The following is a 14,165-nucleotide window of genomic DNA, read 5'->3' on the forward strand; positions in this document are numbered from 1 at the left end:
CTTTGTGGGCTAGATGTTCACTGCTTTGAAAGGACCAGACCTGCATCCAGACTTTGCTTTTTTGTTCCTTTTATTTCAAGGTTTTTGGCCCATATGGCCTTATAGTTTGAGCACAAAGAAGCTGAAGACGGCAACGACGGCATCCAGAGCAACACCAGGTCTTTCAGATGAGTCTTGACGCCCAGAGTGACAGTCAGCTTTGCTGTTGAGCTTTAAGTTTTTTTCCAGAAATTATTAGCACTAGGAAATTTTTATCATTGCTATGGCTACTTTTCTATCTGTAAAGTGATGTCACTAAGGCCTTAATTTTGTATGCCAGTAACGAATGAAAATTTGAAATCCTGCCCCGAAATTTATCAAGTTTAAAGTAAGGTATTTGCTGGACAACAGGATGTCAAACGTTTACTGAAGTATAAGGATGTAGAATTTTGTGGGCATTACGCAAAATTTCATTTTCTCTTGCAAAGTAGTCCTCACTGTCATTGGCCAAACAGTGAGTTTGAGTAATGTCGAAACCTGTTATAGGCTGATAGTCTAAATTTTGTTGCAATATTGCCAGTCTCAAGCCTTCCAAAATAATATCTCAAACCTTATAAATTTTGAGATTTGAAAGAAAGCCATGGTTTGGAGGTTGAGTTGGTTCCCCCCCCCCCCCCTCCAAGTTTTGAGTTTTCCAGGTACAGTCTCTTCTTGTTTTTATATTTTATTTTGAAATTTGATGTAGAATTTAAACATGGAAAAAGCCTCCAAACCTAACCAGCTGGGATTAAGCATATAAAAGTAAATATTTCCATTTTTAGGGATATGCCGTGTAGCTGATTGGGAGAAACTTGGCTACGAGCAAAGGTAAATGCTGTTACCGTTTTCACGTACTATCAGGTTATCAGACTGGTTTTAAAATGACTTGAAGAAAGATGATGGATAGTAATAGCTTGTTTTTCCTTTGGGATCTCTGAGATTTCTCTTCCAGAGAAGTTCGACTACTTCTGTTATAGCTTCCTTTTCAGTTCCTTCGCTGCAGAAGAGCATGAACGCAGTCGGTGGCTCATGAGGAACCGCTCAGTTGATGGTCAAGGGGCAGAAGGTGAATCTGTCCAACCTCACGTATGAGAAATAAGATAATAGCGTATCTGAGAAAGCTGCCTTTCTCTCCTTGTTTTTGTCTCTGGCTTCGCTGCTCCAGCTGCCCTCTGTTCTGCTCTCCTCCACTGTACTCCCCCACACCTTTGGCACAGTTCTTCTTTTCCTGCTCTCCTGCCTCTCCTGCCACATGCCGAGTGCCATTCCGACCCCAGCCAGCTCTTCCCTTGCGTGCCTTGGAACTGTGCTAGGCCCGTATTTGTTCAGCCTGTGAGATAGGCGGCCTGCAGGAAACATCACAGCCCCTATAAGGGGCCTTTTCAACTCCACTGTTTGAAAAATTTGATTTTTAAAAATAGAAATATGGTGTCCCCTTGGATAATGTAGAAAACACACAACCCCGCCCAGGCAATGACGATTTTATGGAAGCATTTGCTTTTATGCTACACGAAATGGTAAAGTAACTTAGCTGTCAATGGTGAGTGTTGAGGAAACCTTTAAATGAAGAAGAAGCTGGATATTTTCTTTATACTGTGCTGGAGCAAGGGTGGAGTAAGACTGTAACTACCTTCTTCAAGGAATATGATGCCTATAAAGGTATGACTTGGAATAGCTACATTGCTTAGGTACCTTAATTCAAACGAAGCAGGACTTTGTATATATCAACATGTATTTCAAGCATGGTTTGTTTTGTGCCATACAACATATGGAGGCATTTAAGGGAAGTCGACCGGAACAGAAGGAAGATCAATGAGGAGATAATTAACGTGCAGTGTAGGTATGAGAAAAAATTCCTTGACTTATTTCACCCAGATGGTCTGTAAGTATCCATTATTGGCAATTATATCCCTTAGAGAACATTTTAGGGACAGCAGTTAAATGGTTTTACAGAGAAAGTTTAAGACTCTACCAATTCTTGTTGTAAACTGTATTATGGTCCTCTAGTCAGCCATTGTAACTTGGGTCATTTCTACCCTAAGAAAGTTCTGGGGCTGCTGTTAGACCCCGAACAGGTACTGCTAGCAAAATCAATGAGGAATAATTTATACTTTTCTCATTTATTTAATTGTACTTGTGTTTAATTGGGTGATAAAGAAAGAAATGTCCTTTGCTTTCTAAATAGATCTTGTGATGAGGGGTTTTAATTGTAGAGGGGTGGGAAAGGCAATGGAACACTTACTGTTCACCTAAATGTCTGACAACTAGAACACAGAAGAAGAAAAAGAAAAAAGAAAAAAAAGGCATAGCAATAGATGTCATGTTCTTGTTATGTCCGTTTGTTTTGGCCGTGCGCTCTCTGAATATGTGTAACTGCTGCACCGAATTAAGCAGAACACAGTGTTTTACTAGTGGAGAAGCTATAAATTGGACACCTTTAATGTTATCGGCAGATTATGTGAGGAAAGTATAGAAATGTCCTCACAAAAGGGAAGTTCCTCAGCCCCTTTAGAACCTAACGTGAAATGTTGAGCCTAGATCTAGATGACCTGTTATGCTACAAATTGTCAGCTGTTGCGGTGCCTGACCCGGTCACAGCGGTATTGCATTTCTGGTGATTATTTATGGTGCAATGCTTTTACTTACGCAGACCAGACCAATGGTAATCAGATGGAAGCCATCACCGTCTGCAAGCACCTCCTTCAGAACAGGGAACAGGAATTCACTATTGAGCTGTGCAACTTCTCTGAACGACCTGTGTAGCTTTCTGTGAGTATCGGCTAAACGCGTTCTCAGTAAGGTCAGTTTTAACTCATCGGCGTCAAATCCCATATCTTATCTGCCTACAAGGGAAAGCAAAGTATTCCAAGTGGCTCAAAGACAATGTGGTGTAATATTTCAGCTTTCTCTATTTGACTATTATGGCATTGCTCATACCCATAAAATTAAAAAACTTAAAAGCATGTTTCCTATTCCTTTTTTTTGTAACCGAGAAATGCAAAACTAATAAAACGAGCAGACTTAGCATCTCAGTGCCCCCAACTACCTCCCAAAATGAGACTAAGTGGCCTGTTAAAAGCATGGTGGGGCATTTTATTAACCCTCTGTGTCTCTATTCACCCCAAAGCAAGAAAATTAATAGCTCTTGAAAAGATTTATCCTGTCAAAAGTTTCACCTACTTTGAACCAAGTGAAATGTTGCATTCTTGAAGCAGAAGTCAGTGAAAAAATGCCCCTTGCTGTATTTAACCAAGAGTTCTTCAGTTTAAGCAGCCATTTGACTGTGGCAGAATCTCAGAGATGGAAACTGTCAGTTTCTTTGTTAATTCAAAAATATATTGCAAGTAATACCATAAAATTTGTAAATTTTGTGAAGTTGTAAAGTTTGTAAATTTGTTCGGGATTTTTTCTTTTTCTTTTTTTTTCTTTTTCTTTTTCCTTTTCTTTTTCCTTTTCTTTTTCTTTTTTCCATTTCTCACCATAGTTCTGTCTCTATATGTAGCTTTCAGCATCACAGCGATCAGGATTTAATGGAAGCGATGCACAATAAAGCAAAGTGAACGGCTACGTTGTATGTGCAACTGCTCATGAATACTTGAGTTATATATATAGACACATTCAGGCAGTAAACACTTTCACAGTCACCCGACCAGAAAAGAGAAACGATGGGTCTGATACATCACAAGATGATTTGTCCTTTTAGTGGTTTTAATCCACAGAGTTAAAATTATGTATTTGTCAGATAAGGTGGAATAAACAACGTAATTAGAAAAATCATGAACTTTCAGTGGATTGTCTATGAGTGGACCAGAAGGTTAAGTTTACTGAATTATTCATGGAAATTTATTTTCTCAGCTCAATGCAACAGCAAAAATGGAAACTTTTGTTCAGCTCTGCATGCCTCTGTGTAGCTTATTATTTCCCTGAATCACTGTTATTTTTTCTAGCAGAAGAATGAGTTCTGTAAAGGGAAGCTAGCAGTCTATTGTCTTTTTTATAGAGACCGTGAAAATTTTATTCAAGTTAAAATGTTGTTTTAATGGGAAACAAATGAAAAACTCAATACATAACACTAACTTTTTAATTGCTATTCCTGTGTTTGGTTCCTTTATCTGCAATCTGTGTTTTTAACCGTCTTAGTCTATCAGTCTCACTGCACAGCGTATGCTGAACAATACACAGATATTTCCTTCGCAAAGCTTTTCGTGCCATGGCAGTTTTCTCTTTGCCTTAGTGTTAAATCGGGGTGACGGTAAGAGACCGCTACCAGAAATAACGTTACTAAATTTGTTGCCTTTCAGATGACATTTAATACAAAAGGTCTTGGTCATAACTATTCTGGTGACACTGTTTGAGGTTATAATGGTGAATTATTGTCTCCAGTTACTAGAGGCAAAGCGAAAGTGCTTGGGTTTTCACCCGGTTGGCACACCAAGTGCTCTGGGATAAATCGCCGGAGCACTTCACGTACGATTAAGAAAGCGACGCACACCCTGTTGGAGAGCAGTGAAGTGTGAGAGGTTCGGTGGCACCTGTGAGTTGAAAAAGAAAATAGAAATATTTGTCAGAGAACGACGCTCCATTGTCTTCCTTGGTCTTAAACTAAGAATTAGATTGCATAATCCAACCACCAAGACTGAGAAGTAGCCAGCTTAATTAACTGCATTATACTTTTATTATTCCAAGGATATTTCCCCCCCCCCCCCCCCGAGGAAAGGAAAGGGTATGCCATGGTAAATGACACCGCTAGCATCATATTTTATTTTTCACTCCAGTTGTGAAGAATCCCTTTGGAAGCATAGCAATTTCTATGTGTTGGTAGTTGACAAATGGTAGTAACTGTGGCTGCACCTTCTGCAACGTTTTGAATACTCTGTGGAACGTGGAGTCAGGCAGAAGACCCCTGAAGAAAGTTAACCTTTAGAATTTGGGCAAGATGACTACAGGGAACATTTTATGTTTACAATAATGAACATTCCGATATTGGCCTAATTTACATCGGTGTTATTCCAGAGCTGCTCCCTTAGAGTGTTTGTGGGAGACAGTCACTAAAATTTTGAGGACCTTGTGGTATATCTTAAGTATTGGAATTCATCTGTATTTAAAATTAACTGTTTGTTCCACCACTATTGTCCAAAGTCTTTAAGATTTTTGTAAGCATATCTGTGTCTTGGGAATTTTCAAGACCAAGCTCAAATAATTACTGCCTGAGCTTGAAGGATAAAAACATTTATGTGCAGAACAGCCACTGACTGCATTTAGGTCAGCTGAATCTCACCAGTCATAACATTTAGTAACAAAGAAAAACAAGAGGAAAATGACATTGAGCCAGCCAGATTAACACCAGTGTAACAAGGATAATTTGGGCTTTTTTCTTTTTTTTTCCCTTTCCTTTTTTTTTCCAGGTGTTTTCCTCTTGGTTCCCCCCCCCCCCCCCGTCTTCTGTTCTGGCTCTGAAACCAAAGTGAATGTGAAAGGCCTCTTGTATAGCCTTAATTAGCAGAAGCGAACTACACGAGCATTTGTTAAGACGTCATGGGGTCACAGCCCATGTAAAAGCACAACCGTGACCCTACTAATGCTTCCTACGAAGCAATACAATTGCAATAACAACATTTTCCTAAATGGAAGTTTCTTGGAAATGAAGGCAGCTTCACAAACATATATACACACCTCTCTCTATGGACGTCTGAATATCTCCACATTTGCCTTTTACTATCCCGCTTTTCAGCATTTGTAACCACCCTTTTTGATTGTATTAAACATATATAATTTACATGGTCTGGTAGAAAATGGCAGGAGAATAGCGTACTGTGAAGCTGCAGCAAGATAATAGAGGGATCAATAAAACATCGGACCCTTCCTGGTGAGATGATGGACCCCAGGACGGCTGAACCTGCACAGAGCTACTGTGGGGTTCCAGGAACTACTCTCACTGCAACTCAGAGAAGTTCTGCTGAACCCTACCAGGACAGGTAATGGGGTGTAGCAGTAACTAACGCCATAAGGGCTAATAACACACAAGGAAAAAAATTAGCTTTCTCTATCTAGGCCCTGTGCACATTTCTGCCTTTGTACAAATACTACTTGAATCTACCCTTTACTAGACAGTGCAGTTAGCGACAGGCAGCAGGTACGTGCGGTGGTGACAGTGACGGGCCGGGGTAGTCAGGGGGGCAGAGAGCATGGCAGAACGGTTAGGTTGGTGGGAAACCAGAATGGATACCAATGTTGACAAATATCATAGAATCCCAGAACGGTTTGGGTTGGAAGGGACCTTTAGAGCCCATCCAGCCCAATCCCCTGCAGCGAGCAGGGACATCAACCAGAGCAGGTCGCTCAGAGCCCCGTCCAGCCTCACCTGGAGTGTGTCCAGGGGTGGGGCATCAACCACCTCTCTGGGCAGCCTGGGCCGGGGTTTCACCGCCCTCATTGTAAAATATTTTTTCCTTATACCCAGTCTAAATCTCCCCTCCTTCAGTTTAAAACCATCACCCCTTGCCCTGTCACAGCAGGCCTTGCTAAAGAGGTTGCCCCCACCCTTCCTACAGCCCCCAATAAGCACTGGGAGGCCGCAATAAGGTCTCCCCGCAGCCTTCCCTTCTCCAGCTGAATATTGTCAATATGGTATTGACAGGATGAATAAAGACAAATAATAGATAACAAGATAGAACACAAACAGAGAGCAGGCAGACTGCTGCTGGATGACTTATCTAGGGCAAACGGTGCATCCATGGTTAGGAATTGGAGATGCTTGAAACAACAAAAAGCTAGTGCTAAAGCAATTGGATTATCAAGCACTGTGTTTATGTGTTGTAGATAGGGCTTTCATGCTTTAACTGGGAAATTATATCTTAGAACAGCTGTGATAGAACTTTATGATGCTGTAACCTGTAGCAAATTGTCTATTTACTCCATGAAAATAAAAGTAATGACCTTGTGCTGACAAATAGACTGCTGCATTTTGGTGTCAGGATTGTATGCTGTGTAAGAGGAATGGGATGTTAAAACCTCTTGATGGGAGACCTCAGATGATACAAGATGGAAGGAAATGTGGCAGAAAAAGTTGAGCAGAGGATTTGGATCTAGTTTTCTACTTTTCTTTTGAATTGCTTTCGGTATGCGCTTCTACAGATTTTTTTAAATTAGCCACCTTTTACATACACTAGCTGCCACATTCACCACCAGCATTGGCATCATAAATTAAGTTGTGGCCTCTAGGTAAGTACTCTGTTGCTTGCCAAGGGAAGTGAACGTGGCAGTTCTGCATAAGAAGCCCCTACATATGCAAAAACAGAAGTCAAAATAGCAATAAAAATTGCAATAACATTGTAGCAAAAATAACTTTCCTGATTTTCTGCATTGTGGGCAAACACCTTCTGCCCCTCTTCATGAGGAAAGCCCCATATTGCCTCTGCTGATGGTCTCTTGTGGCACTGTGTATCATAAACTCACTGTATACCCAGTCAAATCATTGTCTCACCTCACGTGAGATCGGAGGAGGTTTATCTCAACAGGTCTGCAGCTTATTTACAAAGCTGACAAACTGGAGAAGTGACGTAACTTCACCGTGGAGGGCTGTGTTTTTCTAAAAGAAGGAAACATCACGTAATCCAGCCCTGAATTACTACTGCTATCTTCCCATTTGTTGTGGAAGCAATGCAATTGCTCTTCCTGTGTCTGCGGGCTTGGGAAAAATATTCATCATCTAGTGTCACGGGTGGCTTTCTGTTCATCCGGCCTTCACGCTCACATGCCATGGTCTGTTTATCCCACACTTAGAGATCAGAAGGTCGGACAAGACCATTGGGGCCATTTCAGGTGCACTATAATTACAACACGATCCTCTCCACTTATCTTTTAAGTGTTTTATCTGGTCTACTTCGAACAGCTTTGTTGATGCATCAGTGACTTCTTTTGAAAAGCTACTCTACTGCCTAATGGACGGTATGGGCAGATTGCTTTTTATCAGTAAGCTAAAATTTACATTTTTATATTAAAGTTCATTACTCTTTAATCACCTTAAATAGCGCCTTGCCTTTCCCCTGGCAATATTTCCTATCAGGAGCCGAGGAACTAAGTGTAGGCTGAATGTCAGTGTCTGTCAGTGGTGTGTACCTCAATTAGAACTACGTCCACTGTCACAAAATGAAAGCCACTTTCATTTTTCCCTTCCTCATTTGTATCTAGGTAGACTCAAAAATCTGGTAATAGAATTGTTCTAATCATGCATGATTCAGTAGATTTTTGGCATCAATGATTTGGTATTTGTACACTCATCAACTTTGTCAGTTAACCTGTAATCACTGCAGGTATAACCTTGTTTCAACATATGTGCCTACCCTGAAAAGATTAGGAAGCCAGTGCTCTGACTAATGTAATATCAAGTAGAACATAAGCATGTGTGTGTGTGCGTGTGTGTATCCATATGTATATGTATACATATTTTTTCACTCCTTATGCCTGCAGGACATCCCTTAGGCACTTAGCTGGAAATTATATAAAATATTTATAGATCCCATTATGTTCAATTTCTGCCATAACTGTTTAGGGACCTGAATTAGCAAATAAGGGTTTATTTCTGGGGTAATCGATGGTCCAGTCTCATACTTCTTGTGCACTCAGGATTTTCATTGAGATCAAGTAGACATCAGTATGGGATAAAAAAGAACAAAAAAAAAGATCACTGAGACCAGAATGATCAGATACAGTGATCTTTTTGGTTTACGCATATCTCCCTTAAAACGCTTGAAATAATGAGTCTTATTTTTATAGTGAGTTCTAATCTCAAGTTTTAAGATACTTGTATGATTTTGCAGCGAGATGGAATTTTAATTCACCCTTATCGTAACAAATGAGTGTTTAAGTGGTAAATTTTTCACTGAGGCCCAACAGCCTTTACACAGTAAAACACCTGCAGTCTGAACTCTCCCTGCTCCCTCTCCTGTTCCTCAAAAATGACAGAAATGGCCGTTCTTTTTCAAATTTGTATTTATGGGTCCTTTAAGCAAACCTGATTTCTGTCCTTCTCCCTTCACTATTTTGCTGGTATGCGCTCTGTTTCTACATGGCTATGTGAAATATTTATTGTGGGGGGAAGGTGGCTTCAGATTTGGAAGAAGGAAAAGAATAGAAAGATTATTTTTCTGTATACTCTGATGGCGGACACTGAAGGGACTGATGATGAGGCTATGGTATCACGAGAGTAGTCAGGGGCTGTGGACTGTCCTGCAGGACACTTTGGAGTTCAGGGGTCTCAGCAGGAGATGGCACCACTGCTGTAGTCCTAGCAGCATCATGGAGGTTGCTTTGCAAGGGCTTGTAATGCTGATACCGTGGTTGGGGAACAGCACGTGGAGCCCATGTGGAAGAGTCTCATAAAGAAAGTGTGAGAGCTGACAGGTCTGTTCGGTGTCTGATTACAAGGTAGTCACATACGGAATGAAATAATTACTTTAATTAAAGTAATACTTGTCCTAAACTAATTTGGTTTAAGGCTGAGAGTGCAATAAGGTCAATTCTACTTATCTTTGTATTTACATCTCATCCCTTCTTTCTCCTCCTTTTACATAAATATCTGAAAAATATGAATGAGTTCATCATCATGGCAACTTGTGTTGGGGAAGGATTTGTGTAACAGAAGGGTAACTGAGGTATAAACAGCCTGGACCTGCCTGGTCTTCAGCCTGCCAAATTAAAGACTTGGTTAGGACAGGCTCAGGAAGGAATAGGGCAGGGTCATGAAAGCCTTAGAACAGCTCACTAAGGCCCCAAAAATTATGACCTGTACCGGAGCCATGGGTGTTTCTGTAGGACAGTCCCACGCTGTTGAATGTGAAGCTGGGAGCCTCACATCTCTTCCCAGGAAGGAAGTATTTCCAAGGGAATGCCCCAGGTGAAGGCAGAGTCCTGGCATTCCTCTCCCTAAAGGAAACTGCTCTTTAGCTCATTTAGGCACACATCTTGCTTAGCCCCTCGCTCTGCTACTGAACTTTGGACAGTCAGCAGCATGGTTTCAACAAAATACAAAGAACACCTTCCCTGTCCCTCCCAAATCACCTGCAGCCTAGTAGAGCCATGTCTTAAAATATAGGAGAGAGCACCGGCACCCCTCCAAGTCTGAAATAAACCTCAGACAGGGCTACAGCCCCCAACACACACGCACAAACTTCCTTGATGGGTTCTCTAATCACTCATCTCGTGTACCAAAGGCCCACAGCAGCTCTGCTGGGATGCCCTGCGTTCAGGAGAGGACCTCAGGTTGAATGAATCTAAGCTCAAGACGGAGGACAGGAACACAAACCAGTCTGTTTTCAGACCGTCTTGGTGGTGAAGTTGTAGCTCTGCTCAGTCTGTGGCTTTCTGGAGCACCTAAGTCTTTTTGTCGAGTGTCATCTGCTGTTTGTTTAGGTGCTTAACATCTGTTTGGGGCACTTAAAACAGACAGAATGAGTCAGGCCTGGACTGCATACCTGAGGACAAACAATGCTGGAGGCCTGGTTCACACGTTCTCTTTTGAAAATTGTTAAGCGTTAAGAGTGTAAGGGAACATTAATGTTATTGTATTAATTTTCCTTTCTTATACTGAACCCACTGCTCTCATGCACTACGTGGGAAAAAAAAAGATACTTGACAGAAAGGTTTTCTACTGTGCTTGTACCCTGTTTTAAAACGGAATGATAAATAATGCAAAATATTTTACCTCCTCAATGGCAAGATATTAGCCATATTCATTTCAACAAAATGCGCCTTATTTTTAGGGAATAAATGGTCAATAAATTAATCAGAGTGATGGATAAAGCTGCAGTCTAAACGCCAAAGACAGCAGTTAAAAATAAACGTCAAGAAACTCATCTTATGAGAATGAGACAGTTATTTTGTCACTACGGTCTACTCTCATTACTTTATTGCTTTCTGATTACTTGGTCGTATATACAACCTCGTGCTCTTGTTCCCACGTTCCTAACAATGCTTCAAAACTCTTCGCCTTTTTATGCTTTAACTGTTGTGCAATAAAGTGTATATTTTCCAGCCAGATTTAGAGTAGACCTAATGAAAAAAGTTCAAGGAAATCTACAGCTCAATTCTTCTGTTATTGAAAAGCTGTCTTCTGATTGAAAACAAAGATATTTTATTGGCCTCTTCACCCACCAGAAAATGGATCATTAATAAATCTATTGTTTTACAATAATAGATAGCTAATAGAGCTAGGTGAAGAATTTTGTCCCCAAGCAATTAGTAGGAAACACTATTTATTTGGTTTATAAGTGACCACCAGTTAGGATTTGCACAGACTCATGATATTATTGCTCAGCGGATAAAAAAACATTTGTGCTGCTATTAATTAAAATTACTTAGGAACATATTTCTGGTGAGCACCTTGACAACACCTCTTCAGTCTATGATTCCAGGGATTCTTCTATCATCCTTGAAAAATAATAGGCATTCTGCTCTCAAAAATACAAGCCATCAGAAAGAAAATTTCCTCTAAAATGTCATTAGAAAACTCTTTTGTTCACAACTCCGTTTAATTATTGCTACAGTGACAGTGATTACACGATACTAAATCTGCATGGGCTTTCCAATTTATGGTATCTCAAACGTGAGCTGTATACAATATATCATAAGAGAACAAAGATGAAAAAAGGAAGAAATACTCTTTACATTCCTGACATCTTTTGCTTGGTTTTAGCTTGAAGCCATTCCACCCAGCTCCGCAAATGCTTGTATCAGCAACACTGAGGAATTCCCAAACTTTTAATACATAGGAATAAAGACATTTTCTAAAACAAATACCTAGAGATTCTAGAGAAGCCGTCTGTGCTGCCTTTGAGGTCATGGTCACAATTTTGCTATTTTAAACCATGCTGCTAGTTACTTGAGACACCATATGCACTAGACAAGAGATGGAGAATGTATAAAACCACAGTTCTGCTGCTCCCTAATTTTGAAAGTATTTAAAGTGTGCAAAATAAATATATTCCTACCCTAGCTACCGATGTGCATCTATTGTGTGCACACACACACACACACCAGCAGCGTTGTAGCGATATTTATAATATAGACGGTATCATCCGTATGTTCAGGAGACACTGCATTTCTATGGAACGTAACAGACCTGTAAGCTGTGCCGAGTATCTCACTGAATGGAAATCAATAGCTTAGGCTCTTCAAATTCCATTTTTATGCTCAACAAACTGTCACCAAGGAAGTAGTTTTGCATGGTTTATGACGACTTCAAAAGATTTGCAGTTGTGCCCTGAATGCGTTCAATTATACTTAGTATCAGCCTTCAGAATTACTTTTTACCATTACCTGGACAACTTAGTGCAGAGGAAAGTGCTTTGTTCAGAGGCAGAATGCTAATGTCCTCTATTTGAACATCTGATATAGTCAAACAAGGCGTTCTGTATGGAGAAAAAATTGCATCAAGTATATATTAAATACCATAGACCTTTTTTCCCCAGTATTATCTGGCGGAGCAGTTACCTACAGTGACTTGGGCAGAGGCTGAGGAGGATGGGCTGAGCCATGGGGAAACTCCTGCTGCTGTGACAGAGCTCGGCCCCGGCGAGTACGCACGGACCTCGTACGCCAGGAGCTACCTCTTCTCTGCTGTGGCTCCAGCCTCCAGAAAACCTAAGGAAAAATAGATTATTAAAACACTATTTGAAACCAACATGAAGGATTTTGAAAGACACATGGTAAATTCATATGAGAGAAAAGGAATTTGCTTTCATGGTGAGTAAATACCATGCTTTATTCTGTTACCTCTACTAATCCACAGCCTAAGTTTGCATGCGGTAAAGCATGAAAGGCTGAGAGACCTGGGCTTGTTCAGCCTGGAGAAGAGAAGGCTGAGGGGGATCTCATCAATGCCTATAAATACCTGAAGGGCGGGTGTCAGGGGGATGGGCCGGGCTCTTTCCAGCGGTGCCCAACGCCAGGCCAAGGGGCCACGGGCACAAGCTGGAACACGGGAAGTTCCCCCTGAAGATGAGGACAAACCCCTTCCCTGTGCGGGTGCCAGAGCAGGGGCACAGGCTGCCCAGAGAGGCTGTGGGGTCCCTTCCCTGGAGACATTCACCCCCCACCTGGACGCGGCCCTGTGCCCCTGCTCTGGGGGTGCCTGCTCACGCAGGGGGTGGGACGGGGTGAGCTCCAGAGGGCCCTGCCAACCCCCACCAGTCTGGGGTTCTGTGATAACTAGATTTTTTTTATTATTTCAGATAATCTCTACTCCTTGAGTACAATCCTATTGTTCTTCAATTAAAAAAATATTTCAAAAAGACTGCTTTTTCTTTCATGAAGACTTTGTTCACAAAAAGCATTTCCCATTGAAATTCAGCGGTAAGGCCCGATCGCTAGGTGTTTCTTGGCACACAACATGATGTGTCAGTAAGGCTGATGAGCCTCTAACAAAAAAATTTGAAAAGACTGCCTGCAAAAGAGCAGTCTTACACAGACATGCTGATGTGCCTAATTAAAGCAGCTGGATCGTGATCATCAGGATAATATAAGTACTAATAGCGTAATAGGTTATCTTAATCTAAATGGGACTGTTCTGGAAAATAACCACTAATTGGTATTGAGAGAGATTGATGAAGTCACGTAATTTTGGCTGATAGTACTACACTTAGCGGACAGAAACAAGTTCACGCCAATGCTAGACTAAACAGTTCTGGTGCACTGCAAATAAGCACATAACATAAACGCTGCCTTTTTGCTAAGTGCTAAGCGTCAACCACGTACTGTTATCTGCAGCCTCAGTTAGCAAAAACTTGGGGTTTTGACAGCAGTACCAGGCATTGGAAGCGTTGGCAGCGGTCTGGAGGCCTGGCTCAGCTGGCCTGGGCTGCAATAACACGCAGGGTTTCCTGCTAGCGCAGCTCCTCCGGCAGCCTGCGCCGGGGGGACCAGTCCCTATCGAGTACCGGTGCCGGCAGATTTCCTCCTACGAGAAATTAACACTATTAAAGTCTTTACAGTCCTGCAAAGCTTCCACCTTCTTCTTGTTAAAACTAACATGGAGGCCCATGGAGAGGACAAGGGGGATGGACGCAGGTTGCTCTTGGGGAGATTCCGACTGGACACCAGAGGCAAATTTCTCACAGTGAGGGCAGTCACCGTTGGAATAATCTCCCCAG

The 14,165-nt window shown here is 41.5% G+C and overlaps 1 long non-coding RNA gene across 2 annotated transcripts in view; it reads right to left on the reverse strand.

The window, feature by feature from the left end:
* Positions 1–4,003: 4,003 nt before the first annotated feature.
* LOC142059426 (uncharacterized) overlaps positions 4,004–14,165 on the reverse strand; it is a 53,755-nt gene continuing 43,593 nt past the window's right edge. The window contains exons 5-6 of one of the 2 annotated variants that reach the window (XR_012661340.1): positions 12,512–12,657; positions 4,004–4,921 (exon numbers count right to left, since the gene is read on the reverse strand). This is a non-coding gene — a long non-coding RNA (uncharacterized LOC142059426). Of the gene's footprint in view, positions 4,922–10,531; positions 12,658–14,165 lie in introns of those variants that run through there. The other variant, XR_012661339.1, reaches the window with a different exon arrangement.

The sequence above is a fragment of the Phalacrocorax aristotelis genome, chromosome 6 (assembly GCF_949628215.1).
Source record: "Phalacrocorax aristotelis chromosome 6, bGulAri2.1, whole genome shotgun sequence".
NCBI lineage: Eukaryota > Metazoa > Chordata > Aves > Suliformes > Phalacrocoracidae > Phalacrocorax > Phalacrocorax aristotelis.